The sequence below is a fragment of the Bos grunniens genome, chromosome 18 (assembly GCF_055505025.1).
Source record: "Bos grunniens cultivar Pamir isolate PY7600 chromosome 18, Bosgru_T2T1.0, whole genome shotgun sequence".
Lineage (NCBI taxonomy): Eukaryota > Metazoa > Chordata > Mammalia > Artiodactyla > Bovidae > Bos > Bos grunniens.
The window spans coordinates 4,232,884-4,245,551 of NC_141182.1; the positions used below are offsets into that span (position 1 = coordinate 4,232,884).

General features: G+C 39.9%; 2 long non-coding RNA genes across 2 annotated transcripts in view; one reads left to right on the top strand and one right to left on the bottom strand.

The window, feature by feature from the left end:
- Positions 1-1,273: 1,273 nt before the first annotated feature.
- Positions 1,274-12,668, bottom strand: part of LOC147352952 (uncharacterized) — a 223,634-nt gene continuing 212,239 nt past the window's right edge. Inside the window, exons 4-5 of the long non-coding RNA XR_015145269.1 lie at positions 3,245-3,309; positions 1,274-3,144 (exon numbers count right to left, since the gene is read on the bottom strand). This is a non-coding gene — a long non-coding RNA (uncharacterized LOC147352952). The remainder of the gene's footprint in view (positions 3,145-3,244; positions 3,310-12,668) is intronic.
- LOC147352953 (uncharacterized) lies at positions 3,000-8,857 on the top strand. Its single transcript, XR_015145271.1, has 3 exons — positions 3,000-3,123; positions 3,758-3,915; positions 8,529-8,857. It is a non-coding gene; the product is annotated as an uncharacterized LOC147352953 (long non-coding RNA).

A 12,668-nucleotide genomic window follows, 5' to 3' on the forward strand; every position in this document is an offset into this window, starting at 1 on the left:
AACATATATCATTGATATATGTATTTATCTAAATATATATTGAATATAAATGTACTGATATATAAACTCTGCAATATATTTTTCATTTATGGTGATTATCACCATAACTTAAAAACCACAATAGCCAATTCTTTAGTAGAAAGAAAACAACACTTTTCTGAACTTGGCTATGTGTACAGCATTGCTAAGATTTTCTCAGAAGTGATTTCATTCAATCCTCAAAAATTCCTACAAGCAAAGGTAGAATCGGAACTTAGGAAACCCTCCCCCCTAGCAAAACAATCATTTCTCTCTTGAGAATTAATTTTAAACACCATTGTGACTTTCTGGAAATTGTCCTGAGAGCACACAGTAAAAGGAGAAACACTCTGTTAACACAGGGCAAGACCTTATCAGTACAATGAGCTTAAACACAAATGCAGGACAAATGTTGACTCAACAGTGAGCAAATGAGTCCCTGACCCACAGAAAAACTCTATAAAGCAGGTTTCTGAATTAAATGACGCTTGTCCCTGTAAGTCTGGATACGGCCAAACCTGCATCCTCTCAGGAGCAATCAGCGAGGGACCTTCCAAATGAACAGACTCTAGCTGAAGATACACTGAAAAATGTAAACACCCGGAACTATGACAGCATCCTCTATGGCACAGACACATCCAGTAACACGAGGGAAAACATCCATCTGGCAAACAGGAGTCCGCACAACCCTGAGCAATCACTGGCTTCCTCTACCCAGGCCCACTCTAGGTAGCCAGGTTCAGGAAGGAGAGGAGCAGAATCTGAGCAGAGAAATGAGACTATGCAGACTGTGAGGGGTGGGATGGGGAAGAGACCTCCCCAAATTCATTCAGCCAAGTCATTAAGGTGATCAACAAACAACAGAGCAGGAAGCGAGCAGGCATGAAAACAGCCTTCACCGGGACCCATACTATTATCAGCCTCTTTCACTAAGTCGGCATAATAGATAACTCTCAGATGCACCCAAACTAAGCCAGGTGGCAGGGTCTCTATCCCCAAGCACCATGTTAGAGAGAAAGGGCGAAACCTGCCCACCCAAGACCTGCAGCTCTAACAGCGCCTGCTAGAGAGCAGAGATGAGGGAGGGAAGGTCTCCCCTGTAAGCCCTCTGCGCCACATCCAGAATGTGGCCGTTGGGCAAGACCGGCCATGCCTGCTTCACCTCATGATCCAGTCGCCACTTCTGCTAGGCGCCTTTTCCTTGTTGTTCAGTCTGTTTCCTCCAGACGTTATACTTTTATAAACTAAAAAAGGATTTGGATTAAAAGCCACGTTTTAATTAAGACAAAAAAAGAAAAACATCTTATATATTACAGAGGATAAATATATATAATATGCAAATATATATAAAACATAATATGTAACATATCAGATATATTATATAGAAATACATATATATATTATGAATAATCAAGAAAAAATTTCTAGCCAGCCTCCTGAGTATACGGATATCAATTACGCTGACAAGCATAAGAGAACTACCCACACTCCTCTTCGAGACTTCCAGGCATCTCGGCACACTGAGTTGCATCCTAACATTTTCTTTCTGCACAGTGCTTAAGGCCAGTTTCTCTGGTCTATTAACTGACTTGTAGAAAGGAAGAGTAAATCGTCCTTGACTGCACAAACACCCCTGGATTTTTTTTTTCCCATGAATGCAAATGGAAGATTTTTAAAGTTTGGCAGTTGGCAAAGAAATGATTCCCAAGGCAAATTAAAGATACTGAAGGCTTTTTTAAGTTTTTTTAAAGCTGGATTTCTTGGGACGTGATCTTGGTTGCAATTATGATTCTGACACTGTTTGGCAATCTTAGGCAAGATAAAAAAATCTCTCCAGATACATTTTTTTCATTAATTAAGAAATGTGTGAATTTGATGTAGGAAGGATAAACCAGATGACCTCCAATACCAGTTTAACCAATTGATGGTTTTGTAATTTAATATGCATGGAATTAAAACTTCCCTCCTCCTGGACTGCTAACAGACGTTCCTGCCATCTGCTTCGCCTGTGCGTCTTGCGGTGATCCACTGTAGCAATTATGTGGCTGCATTGGAATTTCGTTTTGTGTATTTATCATCCCAGTGGCTTGTTAGCATCTTAAGGCCAAGGTCCAAGTCTGAAGGTTTTTTTTTTTTTTTTATCTCATATTCCAAATTCCATATACAGCTTAGCACAAAGAGATTCTAAGCATACAATTATTAAATGAACTGAAGGAATTAACATATTAATTGATAGCATGAAGCCATTTAAATATATTTACTTGTAGTTCTTAATTTTTACTTTAGAAAAAATGAAGTGTCAGGTGTGACCTTACCAGTAGGGAACCATCTGGGGGACATATTTGGAGTAGACCTGCCATGATTCCCACCTTAGTATGCAATTTCTCAAGCCCTAGAACTTCTCAACATATTAATCTAGATGTTGTTGTTTAGTTGCTAAGCTATGTCTGACTCTTTTTACAACCCCATGGACTGAAGCCCACCAGGCTCCTCTGTCCGTGGAATTTCCCAAGCAATAATACTGGAGTGGGTTGCCATTTCCTTCTCCAGGGGGATCTTCCCAACCCAGGGATCAAACTCGCGTCTCTTGCATTGGCAGGAGGATTCTTAACCACTGAGCCACCTGGGAAGCCCCTTAGATGTTACTTAAAGACTTTTGGTCCTCAAGAGTAACTGGCAAAAATACAAATATCTTGGTATGACAGACTAAAAGACACTTATCAGAGAATGCTAAAAGAGGGGCTAAAAGTGAAAATGGTGTGGGGTGAGAAGTATCCTAAAAAACATGAGACAAAGGATAGGATCATTTCCTTCTTTATCCCTTCTCTGTCTACTATGTGCCCGACACACATTAGATCCTCACCTTCAGGCACCTTAAGAGCTTGGGGAACAGAGGTTATCAAGCAAGAAGTTCTGCCACAGAATGACGAGTACTGGGTTAGGTCATGCAGAGGGAGCTCACTTACAGGAACCGGGGAAAGCTTCCCAGAGGCAGCGACATCTCAGCTGAGATTCGAGGAGACACAGAAGCTAATGAGATGGGGAGAACATGGTCCATTTGGAGCCAAAATCATACGCACAGGAGAGTGCTGAGCAGCTAACGATGTAAGAGCCATGCTGCAGGGTCTGTAATATTGAGAGGAAGAGGAAATGGGGAGGGGTGAGTCTGGAGACTTGGGCAGAGGTCCTCATAAACCACTCAAACCAGGTAAAACATGTAAACCACCTGAAGGAACTCCATCTCAAGATCAAAGGGTCTTCCTAGTTTTAGCATCCGTCAGTCAACCATGCCTGCAACACAAAGATCATTGCTTGTAATTATTATAACCATGTATTTGCAATTTCTCTCTCAAGTTAGAAAGTATTATAACAGAGTTTATGGGAAAATAAATTCTACCATATCTACACCAACCCTGTTGCCAGAATACTAAGAAAGTATATTTGTTTCTGTGGAGGCAATTTTTAATGTCCAGGCAGGCAGATCCTGCCACAGTGAAAGGCAATAATTACTGGAAATGCTGGAAAAACCCTTTGCTTAGGTGGGATGGCAGATGCAGAGATGATACAGGCAAAAGGTTGTCTCTCAGGCATCCTGAGAGGCAATGAAAGATGCCACGGGCAAAGGCTGCACAGGGAGGGCTGGCTTTGGCAAAAGTCATTTCAACCTAAATTGAAAAGATTCAGGGGAGGATATTCCTTTCTTCTTTAATCAATGCCATCTTTTCTACATGATACCTAGAGCCCCTGTAGCCATCAGGCAACATTATGAAGAGAGGCCGTGTGGAAAAGCAGAAGACAGAGGAGAGACGCGGAAGCTCCTAAGTCCTTGAAGATCCAGCCTGAAGACGAGCAATCGTTATGGCAGAAAACAACCTTCTCACAGCACTGAGCATTACGGTGAGGATACAGTCTTACCCAAATCATCCCAACTGACAAAGAAAACCCATAACAACCTTAGAGAATGGAGCTGCAGAGAAGCAGCTCAGGGGGCCAGCTGTGCCATGTGCCAATAGCTTCCAGGCCTCTCAGAAATTATCTGACTACATGTGTCACACGTGCTTCCAACTTCTGAAAGTCAGAGATGGCCATGAGGATAGAGAGACAGAGAGATAGACAGACACACATACATACATATACACACACACACTGAGCTACCATGATGTTTTGAGTCAGAATAAATTTGTGGTCAGAGTAGGTGAACCCTGCTGGTAAAATGAAAGATGAATTCTGTTTACTTTTTTTAAATGGTTATAAATGAGAAGGTATGTGTGAAATGTGTATTAAATTCCACTTAATTTGAAAGGATACAACTTTTCCATGTCCTCAAGTGTTTCAACATGAGGTTTTATGGGCTAGGAGTAAAAGTCAAACTGTTCACACCTTATTTGAGTGTGGGGGAATCCCATCCCTTTACACTGCCCACCATGGTGTGTCCCAGTTCTCCCTCTTTAGAAAGATCGCACCGTAATCTCTAGGCTACGGTAGCTGCATCCCTTCTCTGGGGCACAGGGAGGCAGATAAAGCCAGACCAGGGCTATCTGTGTAAATTAGCCAGTAAAACAGCTTCTCTGGTTTTAGGGAAATCTGAGAAGTGTCTTTTTTATTTCACAATCCTTCTTTCTTCCTGCTAGATCCTAAATGTTTATATTATATATATATATATAGATATAGATATATACACACACACACATATATATTATGACTTAAGGAAATGAGCTAGTTTTAGATAGGATATATATACTGAGAAAGATTCTAAACTTTAAAGGACAGAGTTTTCATTTAAGTAACTGTTTTGGTTTGGGATGACAGGAGCAATAAAAATATGAGAATGGAATAAGATAAAGGTTTTTTCCTGAGAATCTAATGAAAATCAGAAAGGAGTACAGCTCTCATCTCAGCCATTCATTCCCTGAAAGTACAAACAGCAGAATGCCCAATTATTTTGGAGTTAACAATGTCAGTGCAATGATACAAGGCCAAGGAAAGAGAGTACAACATGGTTTTATTCTATAAAATTAATTGTCAGGCAACCACTACAAACAGTGGCTCTGGAGGAAGGGGAAGACACTCTGCTACAAAGAACTTCCTTTCCTGAAGATTTTAAGGATCACTGAGGACAGCCACCTTTTGATTCTCCTGTGTACAGTATATCCTCTAAGTGGTTATTCATCTTAAACCAAAACAAAAAAGGAATTACAGGAGTGAAAAAGAAAACCAGCAGTCTCTAAGCCTGGTTTCTGAAGAGAGTCTCATCAAACAATGGTGACGCATGCTGGACTTGCAGACATGCCTGCTCTGATGGAAATGTTAATCTTTACATCTACACCAATGGCATTATTAATAATTCTAGTACTGACATGATCCTTAAATCTCAAAAGATAATGGATCACACTTTAAGCTTAAAGGACAGTTCCTCAAAGAGTTTAAAATTGAAAAAAGTGGAAGAATAACAGTGATTAATCTTTGCAGAGCATTTTAAATTCACAAACCATTTTCTTATGCATTTCATTCAGTAATTAAATGAAGAAAGTGCAAACCAGGTAAATTTCTTAGTGGCCAAGCTGGAACTCAAGCACTGTATTCAGAACCTGAATACTGCCTACTTCCCAGGGCAAAATCCCAGTGGTTCCCATGACATGCAATTTAATAATTTAACATTTGAGTGTTACTTAAAATAGATTTTTCCCTGTGTAATTTCCCAAAGTGCTAAGTTACATTAAACTTAAGAGACAAATTAAGCAATTTATTGTTTCTTTTCTCTGAATTGTGTTTTCAAAGGCTGATTTCCAATTGCTTGGGTGGGAGATTATGGGATTTGAAGAATCCAGAGGAAAATGGGACTCTCAGTAACTTAGGTGAAACAAACCTTAGTTACTGCCCTGTCTATGGACTTAAAGGGCAAGGGTGATAAGTGAGTAAAACAACTGTTCTATTCATGCCTCATTTGACTGTTTTGTTTATATATTTATTTATTGTTACTATTATCTGCTGAACATGTGATCATTAAAACAAGGATTCTGATCACCCTATTAAACGTGCAAACTCTTCACATATAAAACCTGCCTGAACAACAACAAAAAAGATGATGATACCACACAGCCAGTTCTGGAGAAGGAAATGGCAACCCACTCCAGTATTCTTGCCTGAAGAATTCCATGGACAGAAGAGCTTGGTGGGCTATGGTCCACGGGGTCACAAAGAGTCAGACATGACTGACACACCACACAGCCAGGAGGAGTCACAGCCTTGAAAATCTCCATTAATTGTATGGTTCTGGGATGTCCTGAAGAACTATATTACCCCAGGTAGCTGCAATTTTCATGAGAATACTTCTGGTGGGTTTTGGTGAGAAGGCATCAAAAATGATACATATTTATTGCCTGTTTAAGAGTGGTATAGTTTTAAAGATACAGGTAAGCATTTTTAAATATTTGGTAAAATTTTTAATCCAGAAAAAGTTAGGATATTGAATAGATTATACTTTCACTTAATGGTTGGTATTTTCAATCAACAAAAGATGTGAAGAAAGCAGTCTCCTTCCCTTCTGTTCTCTCCACGTATATTCGTATATGTATGTATACATATATATAAATGCATACACACAGACCCAAGCATGTATGTTCAGTCGCTTGTGTGTGCTAAATCACTTCAGACATGTCTGACACTTTGTGACCCTATGGGCTGTAGCCCGCCAGGCTCCTATGTCCATGGAATTTTCCAGGCAAGAACACTGAAGTGGGCTACTTTGTCCTCCAGGAGATCTTCCCGACTTCCTATTTGATCCCGACAGGGATTGAACCTTCATCTCTTGCATCTCCTGCATTGGCAGGCGGATTCTTTACCACTGAGCCACCTGGGAAGCGCCCCCCCCACATATATATATATATATATATATATATATATATATATATATGTGTGTGTATATACATATGTACACACACATACACACACACACACGCCTATAATGTGTAACCTAAAATTTCTGAAAACTAACTTATTATTATGTACTTAGGAAGCAGTAATTTCATTACTTACATCTCACTGTAAAACCCTATATTTTTAAGAAATATTCTATCTAGATAAAAGATGCATGTGTCATAGGAAACCAAAGATAGCAGGCTTCTCATTGACACACACAACTCTATTCAAAGGAAATTCAGAGATAATTTTCATCGGTTTAGTCTCTGTAGGGTATTTTTAAATATTTTAAAATTCATGGGAATAATCAACATTCAGAAGAATTACATCTTTGGCAATGAGAACTACGTTGAGAGGTTTTAGAGCCTTTGCAAACTGCCACTCGAGCACATTATTTATGAACTCTTTGCTCTTTAAAATTGAGAACAAAGCAATTAACTACAATTTTACACCTTCAGAAAGACTAAGAACATGGTCTGCCATCTATTGTAAATTCCAGAGTGTATTTCACTTAAATTTATAGTTCCATTGTGTGGAAATTTTCCTTTTATTCAAAAGAAAGTTCTACAGTGAATCTTTTATTTTGTTCACAGAAAAGGGGCAATGCATACCAATTTTGTTCTTAAGAAAATAAGCTTAATAGGTCCCATTATGAAAATGATTCTGAGCCCAATATTTAAGCACATGATACACAAAGGCAGACCCTATGAAGCAGGACACACACTCCGGGGTCTGTTCACTGAATGTGAAGTGATCAGAGTGGAGGAACCGTGCACCTTGAGAAGTGTCTACACACTGGTGAGTGAGCACAAGTACTTTCTGTGGGTCAGACACCACTCAGGATTTTTAAAAGAAAATCCTTTCATCTCCATGGAGGCCACACTGCACTCAGAGCCCCGACAACCTCGTGTGCACTTGAATCTGGGGCTCAGGGAGGATCAGTAGTGAAATCCCAGGTACAGGGGAGAAGGTAAGGATCTAAGCCCACATGATCTGAGCAGAACTTGAGTGCCCCTCTCTGTGTATGCTAGAAAGAAAGAAAATTTAGTCGCTTGGTCATGTCCGACTCTTTGCGACCCCATGGACTGCAGCTGACCAGGCTCCTCAGTCCATGGGATTTTTCCAGGCTAGAGTACTAGTGTGTGTTGCCATTTCCTTCTTCAGAGGATCTTCCTGACTCAGGTATCAAACCTGGGCCTCCCACATTGTAGACAGACGCTTTACTGTCTGAGCCGCCAGGGGAGTCCTTCTGTGTATGCTATACTCTCCCTAAGACGAGCAGGGATCAGGTGTTGGGAAGGGTCCCCCAGACCAGCGGCAGGACACCAATAGCCAACCTAACACGCCTTCCACTTGGAGAGTGACAGGATGTTCCTTTTGGAGGGCAACAAGCAAAGGAACACAAATGATTATTTTCACACTTCAGAGCATCTCAAGGAGGGAATTAGAATAGAACTTCTATCCCCAGTTCTTTAGGTCTCAGTATTGTCATCTCCTTCTTCTTATTCCTGCTGCATGGGTTAGGCCCCTGTTGCCTCCTCTATTAGGTTAACATTTCAGTAACATCTTTTCTCCTTCAATCTCCTGCTCAGGTGAATTTTCAAAGAGTGGTTCTGCTCATGACCACACCACTGCTCAAGAGATCTTCCGGTGGCTGCTTATGTCAAGACCATAAAGCACACACAACCTGGACTCCCGTGCTCTGCTTCCCAGCTGTGCTCTCAACACACACTTCCCGCTCCCACCAAGAAGGAGCCACCGATTCAGCCATTCCCACCTAATTCCCCGCCCACAATCTCAGGCCCAGGACTGCTGTGCTGAATGGTCTGTGGTGGACATCCTTCAATGGGTGTGGACATACAAACTGTGGCATATCCAGACAATGGAATGTTGTTCAGCACTAAACAAAATATGAGCTATCAAGAGTCTTAAATGCATACTTCCAAGTGAAAGAAACCAATCTGAAGATGCTACATGCTGTGATTCCAACTACAAGGCATCTTGCCAAGACAAAACTCTGGAAACAGTAGAGACATCACTGGTTGTAGGGATTGGAGGTGGTGGTTGTCGTTTAGTCACTAAGTCACGTCTGACTCTCATGAGCCCATGGACTACAACGCAGCCCACCAGGCTCCTCTGTTCATGGAACTTCCCAAGCAAGAATACTAGATTGCCATTTCCTTCTCCAGGTGATCTTCTCAACCCAGGGATGGAACCCAAGTTTCCTGCAATGGCAAGTGGATTCGTTAGGGGTTGGGGTGTGGTGCTGGAAATAAATAGGCAGAGCACAGAGAATTATCAGGGCAGTGACAATACTCTGTATGATACCATAATGATGCCTTTATAATACATTTATCCCAATCCATAGACTGTACAACACCAAGTACAAACCATGTCAATTACATATTTTGATAATTATGATGTGTCAGTACAGACTCATCAATTAAAATAAATACAGCACCTAATGGGGGGATGTTGATAATGGTGAAGGCTATGTGGCAACCCACTCCAGTACACTTGCCTGGAAAATTCCACACTGAGGAGCCTGGTAGGCTACAGTCCATGGGGTCACAAAGAGTTGGACACGACTGAGTGACTTCACTTCACTTCATGCATGTGTGAGAGCAGAGGTATATGGGAAATCTCTATACCTTCCCCTCAATTTTCCTGTGAATCTTAAACTTCTTTGAGAAAGTAATGTCTTTTTAAAAATTAAAGGATTGATCAAGATGTATGCAGAATAATACCTCATGTCTCATTTCACTGTGATCCTGTACAAATGTTAAGTTCTTAAATCATGTATCCTCATGACAAACAGCTTTTAAAGGTAACAAAACACAAAGGTAAATTTTTAAAAATTAAGTCTCCTGATTATGTTTACATGTTTATCTACAAATTTTGCATTGAAGAATCAAGACTTTTGTGAACTCTTTTTTTCTAATTTGCTTCGGGAGAGTAAAATAAAAATCATACGTAATAAACAAAAATAGAATCATAGCCTTTTATATGGAATGGAGCCAACTGCTGAAAATTAAATCTTAACCTGCAGCCAACATTGATATTTGAATGTCAGAGACTAATTTCAGGAGGGAAAAAGTCAACAGTACACTGAACAGTTGCAAATTATATACTTTAAAAAATTCTTTAAATATAATTTGAGGTCTATATAAAAATTACATATTTAGAACTAGAATTTAAAAAAATAGTCTCTAGTACAGAAAGCTAGCTAATATTCTATTTCTATATTATACATATTACACCTTTATTGAGAATCTTTCATATATACATACATGTCAGACACTATTCAAGGTATTGGGAAATTTATTAGTTATCTATTGATGATGCTTAACAAAATGACACCTAAACTCAGCAGCTTAAAACAATGCCACTCACTAACAGTCTCTGAGAATCCAGACGAGCTTCAGCAGGTAGTTTAGGCTCAAGGTCTCCCAGGGGTCACCATCAAGATGGCAACCAGGCCCCGTGGTCTGAACGCTTCCCTGGGGTTTCAGCATCTCCTGCTGGCTGGAGGCCTCAGGTCCCCACTAGCAGGCCCCTCCACAGGGCTACTCATCACACGGGCAGCTGGCTTTTCCTTTTTCCTTGAGTGAGCAACCCAAGAGAGAGCAAGAAAATAACCGGACCAGAAGCAGCAGTATCTCATAACCTCATCTCATAAGCTGCTTTCCATCTTCTCTTCTGCATCATATTTGTCCCAGAGACCAACCTTGGTGCAACGTGGAGTGAACTACACAAGGGTATCGCAGGGAACCTGGCTCCCACAGCAAAACTAACACAAATGAACCTTATCTAAACACATACTTTTATCTTACTAGGTAGGTTTATTTCTGATAGTAACCAATAGTCACTTGGTTGCCAAGTTAAGATGAACAAGTGAGCGAGCAAGCTGAGGAATACTGGCCTGTGTCCAAACAAACCATCAGCTGGAGGCATCACCCTGCTCTCAGGTTGCGCACATGTATGCCTCTCCTCTGCTCGCCGTATCCCGTCAGGCGGACCCGTTTCCAGACCTGCGCAGTAACGCCCACTCTTCAATTTAGCACTTCCAATTCTGTCACCTCCACAATTGTGTTCATCCTCTCTCCCAACTAAATGTTGTCACTTTCTCTTCTTAATTCCCTCCTCAGATGTTTTAAATTTCTCTATCACCAACTGCAAGTTTTTTCCTACATATTAGTTACTAACGTTAAATATTTCTTTCTACTGATCCAGTTTCACCATTTGGAGAGGAAGTGCAGTATCTTATTTATTATATACCGTGCATGGCAGGTATTCTAGCAATGATTTTAAAAAGAGTGAATTACTCTGTGAAGGGGATTTATTAGACAGCACTGCCAAAAAAAGAACTAAAAAACAGGAAAGAGCCTTAAAGACTGGAATCCATAAAGGGATAACCAGTAAAGAGAGAAATACATTTTGAGGCTGAAAGTAGGGCAGACAGATCATCATAGAAAAACACTTTAGATGACAGCTCTATCCACAATATTGACCTGTCCTTCATGACTTTCCCAACTACTGTAGTAAAGAAGATGCTTCACATAAATGGGGACAGTTTTGGCCCAGCTCTTGAATTTTAACATTCTCAACACATATATTGGTTACAACATTTCATGAAATTTTAAGTTTCTACCCATTTCCATCTTCTTTAGGAAATACAGACATTCAAACTGGGAAACTTCCACCTCCATTACTTATCCATTTCTGAATCCTGCTTGTCATAGAATATGTTTTGTCACATTTTATCATGATACATCAATATAGCCAGGATTTATTTTTCAATTCATTGATGTTTAACAGAATCATGTTAAAGATTAAACATGAACTGAGTTCTAAATGTGCTTCTGTCACTTGAGCTTAGCCCATGTCATTTCAAAGTCATTATCATCTCCTTCAGCACATCAGCCTATCACACAATACCTGTACTTTTCCACTGAGTGATGGGCGATCACTTGTTTTCAGAATGAAAGTAGATATATACTAATGTATACAAAATAAATTAATATTTTATTCAAAATTGTATCTATTCAATAATTAATAATAAATAGAATACCAATTAGTAAAGAAATAGAACTGAAATACTGACCCATTAATTATGTTGTTCAGTTGCTAAGTTGTGTCCAACTCTTTATGACCCCATGGACTGCAGCATGTCAGACTTCCCTGTCCTTCACTATGTCCCAGAGTATGTTCAAACTCATGTCCATTATTATATATATTCCATTAATTATATATATTTGCAATACCTTACTGTGATTTAAAAGGCCCTAAATAATCCCAACTGATTATTTTCTGACTTCAGTTCTGCCTCCTTGCCAGCACATCAGCTCCCGTTCTACTTCTCAATTATGTTCAGCTTTGTCCAGCTCTGGACTTCTGCTCCTGTTACTTCCTTTCCATAGAATGCTCATGATACTTCCTTTCCATAGAATGCTATCTATCACAAAATGTACATAGGGTGGACTGGTCATATTGCCGAGTCTCAATTTAAATAAATTCTGAGAGACCTTCTAAAACTTCAATTGCTTAAGAGGAGCTCAACCAAATTATTCTCTATCATAGCACTTATCATGTAATTGTATTATAATATGAAATTTAAATTTTTATTTGTTCATTTGTCTATTGACCTGCCACATTAAATTTTGAGCTCCCAGGGCAGTAGTCATGTTTTACTTTTTAATTTGCCAACTCATAACCAAGCACAATACAGTGCT